At 44.8% G+C, this 10,632-nt stretch overlaps 1 long non-coding RNA gene across 1 annotated transcript in view; it reads left to right on the top strand.

Moving 5' to 3' along the window:
- The first annotated feature begins 1,068 nt into the window (after positions 1-1,068).
- The window catches only part of LOC144578834 (uncharacterized), a 66,249-nt gene continuing 56,685 nt past the window's right edge, over positions 1,069-10,632 (top strand). The window contains exon 1 of the long non-coding RNA XR_013525266.1: positions 1,069-1,150. This is a non-coding gene — a long non-coding RNA (uncharacterized LOC144578834). The remainder of the gene's footprint in view (positions 1,151-10,632) is intronic.

Here is a 10,632-nt window from a genome sequence, read left to right as displayed (position 1 = left end):
GTGTGTTTCTGTCTGTCTCTTGCTCTCTCCCTATCTCTTTCTGTTTGTATCTTACAGTCTCAGGTTCTCTGTCTCTCTTCTTTCTTCTGTGTGTATCTCTCTATTCTCAGTAACTCAGAAGGGCATGCTATGGCCCTCTGCACCCCTAGCACTGTCCCCACAACTGAGCCCTTTGCTACTTAACTCTTGGTGGCTGGGGCAGCTGGGTCCACGGGTTCCTTTGGGGTTAGGAGCACCCCAAGGTGTGAGCTTTCCAAGACCACTTTCTCCTGGAGGCTGTGGGAACTGCCTTGCTGCCACGCTGCCTTCAGCTGCTGTGATTCAGTGTCTCTGGTCTGCAGATCAGCTGGGCGATTCTCCTGTCAGCCCACATTGATTTTCCTGTAGATTACATTACCTCCAATCACAAAAGAAATTGTGCTCCTCTCCTGGAGTGTCAGGGCAAAATGAATAGCAAACATTTTCCTGCAGGCAGCTTAGCTCTCCTGTCAGAGTCCACTTGAGCAGGCGGGGCACTGTCCTTGCTTCCCCAACCCCCAAATCTTTTTTTTTCCAGCTCAGTGGAAAAGTTCCTGGGATGAGGTGGGGCATCAGAGGCAACTTGGAGCGCACACGATACCCAATTACGCCTCAGTGAGATCCTTCGGTGTCTTAAGACCTTCTAAATTATGGAATTAAGAGGGTTTAGAGGGGGAAAAAAGAGCGGGTGACACCAGATGTGTTAAGAATTTAGAATGTGCTTTCTCATATATTAAAAAAGACTCTTTGAATATCATCAAAGAGATTGAGCAATTTTTATTCCTTTTAAAAGTACTGATTGGAGTCTCTGGTCTCTGGCCGGTGTGTGTGTGTGTGTGTGTGTGTGTGTGTGAGGACTGCATCACAAGGGCCTCTCTTCCTATGCTTGGTTGGTGCCAGGTCCACTTTCTGAAACCCTGGCATGCAGGGTGAGCCTTGCTTGTGTGGGCAGCCTTGGCACAGAGTCCTGGCACAGTGGATGAAGAGGAGCGTCAGCACTTTTCAAACAACCAACTAGCAGCAGAAGGCGGGTGCCAATCTCCAAAGTGGGCTTTATGGGAGAGAGGTCTGTGTCTGGGCAAACAACCTGCTTGTAGAGGCTGGATTAAAAGAGGCAAAAGACACTTGAAAAGTAAGAGAGAACCTTCCCTAGGGACACCGGGGGGCCACATAAACGCACGTCTTTGCCCAGTTGAGCATGGGTTTCTGTGTATCCCATGTGTGTGTCATGAGATACTTCTAGCAAGAATTTTCACTGATAACTTAGCCAATATTCACTGAGTAACAAGCATGGGCCAGGCACTGGGTAAATGCTCTAGCTATCATTTACCTATCTTTTCACTTGTCATGTAAATTGAATCCTCACAGCAGGGAAGGCAGTGTCATGCCTGTTGACGTAATCTGGAAACAGTATGTTAGAGAGTATAGGAGACTCGTCAAGGTATTATAGGTTGAATTGTGTCCCTGATCCCAAGAAACGTGTTGAAATCCTAACCTTCCCCACCTGTGAACATGACATTATTTGGGAAACGGGTCTTTGTGGATGATCAAGTTAGGGAGGTGTCATTAGGATGGGTCCTGATCCAATATGACCGGTAGAAAAACCAGGTAGATTTGGAAACAGAGGGAAGACCATGTGAAGACTCAGGGAGAAGAGGGAGGACGGCCATCTGTAAGCTAAGGAATGCCAGTGACTGCCAGGAGAGAGGGCTAGGCGAGGTCCTTCCCTCACAGTCCTCAGAGAGATGCAACCCTCCCAACACCCTGATCACAGACTTCTAGCTTCCAGAACTATGAGACAATGTATGCTTGTTGTTGAAGCCACCTCAGCTGTGGTACTATGTATGGAAGCCCCAGGAAGTAACTACACAAGCTCACGAAGCCCATGGGTGGTGGAGGTGGCATGTATGGCCCCAGGCCCTGCCTGTCACTGCGGTTATGCAGTGTAGGCTGCACACCGCTGGTTTCTTTGATGAGTGCTCAGACAGCGCCTGGATGTGCTCCTGTGGGCCTTAGATCCTTAGGATTTGGTATGTTGGGATGTTTGGGGGCAGAGGCCAAAGAGAGACTTTATGAAGAATCTAGCATCTTATATATACTTTTGCTTACAGGTCTAGGTATCTGCTAATTTTATCATCTATATAAAGAACCTTAAAATGTGTATATCTTTGGATTTATTACCATAAATCTATTAACATAATAATAAAAATGATTACATATTTATGTAGAATTATATATCATAGTACTATTTTTGAAACAGGTAGGAATGTCCCATATCCCAGGAATGTATGAAATGCCACGTTTCTATGTTTTCTAAAGTGAAATGAAATCTGATAGAAGTCAATGCTAACCAAGGGTGGTGAGAGCTCTGAATTCCTCCACCCTAGCTGGGTCGGCAGAGCCTCTCTAGCCATAGTGTGTGGTGTCAGTCACATAGACAGCCATGTAGCAGTGCCCTTCTGAAGTCACCCAGACCTTCTGGCTCAGATAGGGCCATATCTCTACCACAGGTCACAGTTCAAGCCTTATTTCTTTTCTGAGTCTTGGGGAGTCATTCGCCAGGGAGGAGCCCATCTGTTTAGCGTTTGCAGCCCACGTCCTTCATCCTCTTCCTTGGACCATGCAGCCTACAGGTGTCTAGGGCCTCCGCCTTTGAAACACAAAGCCCTCTCACAAAGTACAGCACTCCCCTTTAAATAAGCAAAATTAACCTTTCAGAAGTATGTTTTTTCTCTCTCAGGGCTCAGGGGTGAAAGCACAGTAGTTGCTAAGAAAGATGTTTCATCTTTCTCTCATGTGACCACAGAAGTCAAAACAGACACAAATAACAACACAACACGACACAGCTTCCAAATAACAAATCCCTAACACCTGTAATGGCTACATTTAAATGCCCAAACATGCACTCATTACATTGGTTATAACCCAAATATACACATCAGACACTGATATTAAGTTTTTAGTTATTGCTAATAGGAGACAAAGTCCAAGTGGTAATGTGAAGAAACAGAACATTATATTATTTTCTATTGTCGCATAACAAATTATTTTATTTGCCACTTATATCAACACTCATTTAGTATCTCATGATTCTATAGGTCAAAAGCCCCAGCAGTCTTGTTTGGGTTTTCTGCCCAGGGTCTCATAAGACCGAAATTAAGGTGTTGGCCAGGCTGTGTTCTCATCTAGAGCTGGGCTCTTCTTTCAAGCTCATTCAGATTTTTGGGAGAATTCAGTTCCTGTCGTTGTAGGCTCAAGGTCCGTATTTCCTTACTGCGTGTCCACTGGGATTGCGCTCAGGTCCTGGAGGCCTCTAGCATTCTGGGCCATGTGGGGCTCTCCTCATAGCCACCAAAGGAGACTCTCCCTTGTTTCAAGTCCCTCTCATGCTTATATCGGTTTCCAGGAAAAGCCCAATTTTTGTTGAGACTCACCTGAACTGGTCAGGCCAAGCTAGGATCATCTCCCTCCCTTAAAGTCGTGCCATGGAACATAACCAAATCAGGGGAGTGAAGGCCCAGAAGAGTCACAGGTCTCACCTGCCCACATTCAAGGGGGAGGGGATTACAGAAAGGCATGTGGCTTCTGGGACCATCTTAGAATTCTGTCTAATACAGATACCAATCGTATATACAGCAAGATCTTAGCCATGTAATGTGTCTGAACTTGGAAGAACAGGTGTGTGATATAAACCTGAATATTAATAAGACTTTTCTGTAGGGTAGGATTATGGATTTTTATTTTCTTCTTTATACTTTTCAGTATCTTCTAAGCATTTTATAATGAGCACATATTACATATATGGTCAAAGAAAGCACCCACATTGTTTAGATAAAGAAATAATTGGGCCTCAAGCTAGGGTAGAAATGCATAACTAGCAGGCATTTGTTCTGTAAAATTCAGTGTGTGTAGCTGAATGGTTTGTTCATTCATTTATGCTTTCATTCATTCGCTGTCCCCTTGGGAAGAAGGTACAGACAGATTGGATTTTCCTATAGGACTGAGTGCTGATGGGGTCTGGGGTCCCTCTATTCAGACTATCTCTGGAATCGCTTCATACTTTTCAGCAAAAAAGATTCCAAAAGACAAGTAGCATTTCTATTTGTTATTACTCCTTGGGAAAAAATCATGAAGGAAACTTACTCAGACTGTTGAGAAACACTTTGCAATTTCTATTTTCTCACTAGTATCCCAATAGCTTGATAATGTTTAGGTTTTGAAATTTCATATTGTCTTTGTGAGCAGAAAATACCAGCTTCTCATAAATAACCAAAAAGAAACAACAGAACTCTTGGCTCAAATTCACTTTTCAGCCTGATGTGTCAGAAGGAACCTAATGCCAAAACTCTCTCCGGAAACAGAAGCATGGCCCAGGGAGACCAGCAACATAAATGATCCAGAAACCCTTATGGTGGGAACTTCCTCCACTGACATAGCAGAATTGCTCAAGGAGGGAAACATCAGCATGTGGCAGATCATCAGAAGGACAGGGACTGGCCACCTCGAGGCATCCTGTGCCAGCGGCAAGTCCAGGGGCTCAAGTCCAGTGAGAGCGTGACATCAATGAGGTTGTGCAGAAATACAGGACAAGGCTGCCCTGGACCAAAGGGCGATGTTGGCATGATTTGCCTCTGGGCTTCCTTGTCTCCTTCTCTTCCTCCTTCATTCATTCCCTTTCACTTCCCTGGTGCCCACTCCTGCCCTGGTGCCAGCTCCCATTTCCCACCCACTTTCAGTTAATGAAGATCATTAAGGGGTTGGTTTTTGGAGTGGCTACTCTCAGGGGTGTTTGCATTTTAATAAGGGATTATAAAAGGTGAAAAGGCCTTGAAGATAGCAAGGAATTGTTGGCTAATAGTGGAAGGACCAGTAAGGAGGTTAGTTTTGCTTAGAGGCCCTGCCCAATGCCCCAAAGTCATCATCTTCCAAATACTGTTTTTTTGTTTGTTTGTAGTGTTGACCTGACACAGAAACAGGCTGCAGGGATTCTGTTCTGTCAGCATTAAACGGGTGTTGACAGCTGGAAGAAAGGCATCAAAACATACAGGAAACAGCGTTCTTGAAATGAGAACTAAAATATCTGCTGTGTGTCTTCCACGCCGTGTCATGAGGAGAATCAGATGAGGTCATGTATGTGACAGAGCCTCATAACAGACTCAGAAATGAACACACGCAGAGTAATATTAGAATACGTGGCTTTAGTGGCTGTCTCCAGGACAGTCAGAGAACGAAAGCCTGGGTGCAAAGATGATCTGGTTTCTGAAACTGTTGCCTGCCTTATAAACTGACACTGTTTCATTAGGCCTGTTTTGCAGGTGGTCATTATGTGCAAATGGCATGAGCGAATCTGCTAAGGTATAAAGCATTCGCCCCTTGAGAGCTGTTCTGGGTTCCAGAGACTCACCTCCTACTCCGCCTCAGTTTCTCATTTGGTAGACCTGAAGATGAAAATGAGTATTGGTCTTCCCTCCGCAGGAACAAGAAAAGTGAATGGGCAGCTGGGGTGAAGCTCTTTGAGACCTCCCTGAAGGAGGGGGAGGAAGCTCTTTTTGCCAACATGGGGTGTCTTCGGGCAAAGGTAATATCATGTTCGTTTTAGTTTTTTTCCAACTTATCAATTATTTTCTAAATATAAACTTACAAACAAGGAAGCATGAGGAATAGATGAATAGCCATGACACTTCCACCCAAAGATAAATAACTCTGTTACCCTCCACTCCCAGGTCTCTTGCTCATGCCGGACCCTTTCCTTTCCATCACTGAACGCATGGCAAGGAACCACTATCTGAATAGTGTTTTTATTTTTTAAAACAATATTGCTTATTGCTATTTTGTATCATAGTTTGACCACATATCCACTAACCACCTATCACTTAGTTCTGCTTATTTTTTAAACTCCATATAAATGCCATCACCATGTATGTATTCTTTCGGGACTTGTTGTTTGTAGTCAATGTTACGTTTGTGATTTGACAGTTTTTATGCCTTTAGGTTTGGTTCACTCATTCTCATTCCACTGTATTCCGTTGCATGAGCGTACCAGAAATCAATCATCTCTTTTCTTCTTGATAGCGCAGCCTTAGTCTTTGCATTTATTTTAAATATGTTTTCACTGTAGAATTTAGGGTGATTGCCTTAGTTCAGGCTGCTGTAACAAAATACCAAAAGTACCATCTTTGGTTTATGCTGCAGAAACTTATTTCTCGCAGTTTTGGAGGCTGTGGGTGTGAGAGGAGGCTGTCGGCATGGCCGGGTTCTGGTGAGGGCCCTCTTCCACCTGCAGACAGCTGACTTCTCAGCGAGTCCTCGTATGGCAGAAAGCAGGTGAGTGAACTCCCAGGTTCCCTTTTCTGAGGCACCAATCCTACTCACGAGGGCTCCCTGCTCAGACCCAATCACTTCCCTAAGGCCCCACCTCCTAATGTTATCATGTTGGGGGTTAGAATGTCAACATATGAATTTCAAGGGCAGAAACTTTCAGTTGTATTCCAGTAGAGGTAAATTCAAGGTGTGGTTAAATAGGACTAGGTGATTGGGCAAAGGAAGTAAGAAACTAACTTTTCTTTTGAGATGGAGTCTCGCTCTGTCACCCAGGCTAGAGTGCAGTGGAGTGATCTTGGCTCACTGTAATTTCTGCCTCCTAGGTTCAAGAGATTATCCTGCCTTAGCCTCCAGAGTAGCTGGGATTACAGGCATGCACCACCACACCCAGCTAGTTTTTGTTTCTGTTTTTTGATATTTTAATTAATAATAAAGATGGAGTTTCAATATGTTGGCCAGGCTGGTTTCGAACTCCTGATCTCAGGTGATCCACCTGCTTCGGCCTCCCAAATTGCTCAGATTACAGGCATGAGTCATCAGGTGCCCTGCCAGAAACTAACATTTTAAGGGTAAACCAGACCCTAGCCCCCAACTCTCCTGATGGTCTTCCTTGTACATGTTATCTCACCATTCTCAGAAACACTTTTTCAGTAAAATAAAGAGGTTGAGATGGATAAGCTTTTGATTCTCTACTCAGGCAACCTTCTAATTCAATGAGTTATTCACTCACTGAACGTATAATGAACACCTGCTATTTGCCCCCATTACTAGATTCAGTAGAATACAAAACAGATACAGTGTTGGACGTCACAGAATTTCAGATCACAGAAGATGTCGGAGAAAAAAGGAGTAGGCCACTGAAAAGTCTGTTTTTCGTTTTTGCTCTTGTTGTCTGGTTTGTTTTTAAATTAGAAACTGTTAAGTACTGTGGTAGAAACACCCCTGGGGTGAGGATACAGAGAGCTCTGGATGGATCTGTTTTAGGTTGAATGGTTAGGAAAGGCCTCCCAGAGAATTATCTAAGCTTGAGAGGCACCAGCCACATGCAGTCAGGAGGAAGAGGATTCCAGTCTCAGAGAACTGCATGGGCTAAACCTCTGAGTAGAAGAAGAGCTTCATATGTTCTAGAACTTGGGGGAACTGTGTGAGGGGAAGCATGCCTGCAGGTGAGCCCTGACACTTCAGGGAGGGCTCTGAGGGCCATTGAAAGGATTTGGGTTTTATCCTATGTGCAAGGGAAGGCCTTGAAGGATTTTTCAGTAGGGGAATGACATGGTCAGAAACGTGTGTTTTTAAAGATTACTGTGACTGCTGAGAAGAGAATGGGTAGGAGGGGGCTAGAGTGAAAACTGCAACTGTCGGGCCTTGCCAGAGGTGGCAGAGGCTCAGGTTGGAGCAGCAGTCATGGAGGCGGAGGGGACAGGCTATGTCCCAGGATGATGTGGGGCCAAGAAGGGGCATTCCTGCGATGTATTTTTAATGAGAAACACAATCAACATTGGGGATACATGGGGAAATAATCAGACCCTAGCTCACTTCACTAGCAAAGCGAAAGTTCAGAGAGAATGGGGTTGGTCAAGATAAGAAGGTTGGAGGAAGCTGTAATTCTTTAGTAATGGGATGCTACCGCTCCTCTGCACCTAGGCCTCCTTCCCTCCCTCCCTTCCTTCCTTTCTTCCAACTTCTAATTACTTTATTCGAAGACCATCTCTGAAACTCTGCTCCATGTGAAGATTACCTTCTCTATCAGAATGCAGCAGACAAGAGCCACCTCCCCAGTCTTCCAGAGGAGAGGGGACATCTGCCTCTCCACCACCACACACCAACCCCCACCCCTACACACACATTCAGGCCCAGGACAAGGTCCTCACCAGCTCTGCTCCACACTCCCAATCCTCCCTGGCCAGAAAAGGTGCCTGGACCGTGTGTCAGCTTCCAGCCTTGGCACAGGCTTTATATCTCCCCCCAATATACTACCCATTTAAAGAACAGTAAAACATGACCGAATGGGGAATAGCAGTGGCTGTTTAGTATGCTTTAAAATTCTTTAATTTGCTGTGCCACAGTAACTTGCACTTTAATAAAAGCAATCTCTCGTCTTAATAGCTACACAATAAAGAGTTATTTATATGAGTCAGTGTGCAGGCCTGAGCCTTCCAGGTGTGCCCCAGATTTTAAGCACTGGGAGCGATTTGCAGGCCGGTGCTGCCTGACACAGCCCCTGCAAACCCCCCGACACCGTGCCATTTTGCAATGTCACAACTCCAGGACCACGGCCCGCCCCGGGCTCACGCCCCTGCACAGCCCGCTCAGCACGCTGATTTATTTCGGTATTACGTTTAATTGTTTCCTTCTTGTGGAAGCCTTAACATGCAATGCTTGTAAATCTGACCCAAATCCTCCATATGGCACTCTGGTTTTCCATTTTCAAATGCATTCGCCCTGGAATAATGACTGTGGTATAACTCAATTTGAGTTCTGCTGCTGGGGACTTTATTACATAATGCTTTCTAATTGACCCTCATAGTTTAATAAGACAGTACATTTCACCAGAACATTGACAAAAGTTATTAATTTTCACTTCAGCAGAGACCCATGTCCCAATTAAATCCCCTGATAATGCCTGACTGACTGACCTCATTATGGCTAATGCTTATTAGTCCTGCGGAGAGGATAGCATCACACACTGTTAAAATGCCTAAATGAGCACATACAACCATCCACCGTGATTACAATTTACATACATGACAAATTTTACTCCCTAATCCTTGTCTGGTGCAATGAGTGTGGCATGCTGCTGTCATACCACGGGATCAGCCATTGAGGACTGGGGAGGTGTGGTAAAAATGCCCTGGGAGTGTGCTAAGCTACACCCAGTTACACTGTATCTGCCTTTCTAGGAAACTGCTTCAAGTGTGTGGGTGTCTTTAAACAGGAGATTGACTTCTGCCCTTTCCTTCTTTCATGAGAACAACTAGTACTCATTTGTTTGTTTGTTTTTAGCCGACCTCCAAAAATAGAAAAGAAAACCCACCACCAGCAGCAGCAGCAAACAATGATCTCAGCCTTCCTGCTAGGGTAGCTCATACTCCCTGAAGTGGACTTTTCCTCCCTGAGTTTAGTTGTATTTTTACATTTTCTCTGAGCTTTCATTTTGCAGGGGACTGTGGGTGGAGGCTTAAAGGCTCAGCTTCCAGCTAAGGGTATCATAGATACCACCCCTTTTCACCAAAGACGGGGCCACCTATTCAAGCTGGTCTCATATTGTGGGACAAGCTCTCGGAAGGTCAGTTGGAAGAAAAATGTATATTTGCACATGCTGATAAAATTGAAGCCTCAGAGTCGCAAGAAAAGGAAAGTGAAGAAGGCTTAGAGTGTCTGAGGCTTCTGATTGTTTTTCGACCCTTCTTCTTTTGGTCTACACAGTGGTGTTTATCTTTGAGGCAGTCTGACCACGGCTGGACGTCTGCTTTTCCTGTGCAATGGAGTCATTCCCCCTGGGCTGTATGATTTGACACATGACAACAATCTAAGAGCAGAGATCAAACTTCTCAGACTCATGGCAATGTGACAAGTAATGTGTATTGACATAGCAAAGTGCATTTTGGAAATACGAGTGGGTGGGTGGGCACAGCCCCTTCCTCAGCTAGAGATGGCTTAAATCATAGGCTGCAATTGCCCGCAAAGATAAAGCCAAAATTTAAATAATAACACTAACCAGCTGGAAGCTGCAATTCACTGAACTCTTTTCTCTCTCTCTTTTTCTTTTGGTACCACCACGTTGAAAGCAGGAATTTTGTGGGAGAAACAATAGTAATAATACAAAAGAAGAAAATGAAAAAAGAAACGAAACTAAACCTCCTTAGGGAATATTTTAAAGTACTGCATATTCTGCCCCATTTCTCATGCTGCAGCTGTCTACTGAGTACCTCCTTCGTGTTGGGCACGGTACGAGGTTTCAGAATACTACAGTGAACGACCTAGAGGTGGAGCACATCCTACCTACTCACCAGACACCCTACCACATGACACTACAAAATGTAGGTACATAGGATGATAACGTATGCTGATTTCCAAGATTTATGGGACCCCCAAGAAGATTTCTCTAACCCACATTTGATGGTTCCTCCATGCATTTGACACCCGGGCATTTAGCCCTACTATGTGCTAAGTGCTACTGAGGTTCCCTGTATATTCCCAATGCTAAAGAGTGACTCCTAGTGATGACCCAAGGTGTGGTGGCTTCCTCAATCGGACGAGGATTCAATAGGGCATTGCTCATGAAAGGCCTTC

The sequence above is a fragment of the Callithrix jacchus genome, chromosome 1 (genome assembly GCF_049354715.1).
Source record: "Callithrix jacchus isolate 240 chromosome 1, calJac240_pri, whole genome shotgun sequence".
Classification (NCBI taxonomy): domain Eukaryota; kingdom Metazoa; phylum Chordata; class Mammalia; order Primates; family Cebidae; genus Callithrix; species Callithrix jacchus.
This window is presented reverse-complemented; position numbering and strand designations above follow the sequence as displayed.